Source organism: Trypanosoma equiperdum (genome assembly GCF_001457755.1).
Source record: "Trypanosoma equiperdum strain OVI genome assembly, contig: ctg_40, whole genome shotgun sequence".
In the NCBI taxonomy this organism is placed as follows: Eukaryota; Euglenozoa; class Kinetoplastea; order Trypanosomatida; family Trypanosomatidae; genus Trypanosoma; species Trypanosoma equiperdum.
The window spans coordinates 1,330-2,128 of NW_027124321.1; positions in this window are offsets into that span (position 1 = coordinate 1,330).

Here is a 799-nt window from a genome sequence, read left to right on the forward strand (position 1 = left end):
GTATGAGAAGTTCTGGCAATCTCCCTTCGCACAAAGCGACCAACCTCTCATTCCGTACTGGAGTGATGTCATTCGACGGCGCAACTGCTCAGCATAGAAAACGCTGCTGTACACCGTGTTTAACGGCAACAGCGTATCCGATACGTGTTTGTACAGGGCGAAAAGCACGTCAACCACGCAGAGCTCCGTTTGCTTTCACGAACGATCCATGCATTACGGTCTGCCCATGGTACCACATAAATTTGCGCGAGTGAAACCCACCACGCACTATTTTTAGTTCGCATACGCGGGGCACACGCACATCCACACTTGCACGAGCGAGCACAGCAACAAAAAAGAAAAGATAATATCGTGAACACACATCGGTCGACATAACCGATGCATCCACTTACAGGTCATACATTAGCACGTGCCGGAGCAAGTATGCACTAATATTTGGGAACAGGAACATGCATAAAAGTGTAAACGTGCAGTTACTGAGGGGTGGGAATATCAACGTCTGTCTCTGTAAGATTGATATCGAGTAACAGTGAAGCAACGTTTCAGTGAATGGCGTAAAAGTGAGAGTATAAATCCTCTACTCCTTCAAGCAGGTGAAAAAAAGCGGAGGGCAGTAAAAAGGCAGCAAAGAGATTGACCAAAGGGATGACCATTTTGACCACGTAGATTTAGAGGATGAAATAATCATAGTATCCTCTATCTCCGTTACTTCTCTATCATAAAAGGTATCTCATGTGGTTGTCGGATAATCACGTGACAGCGGATTTTTGTAATATTTGCCCAACCAATGACTGGCGCT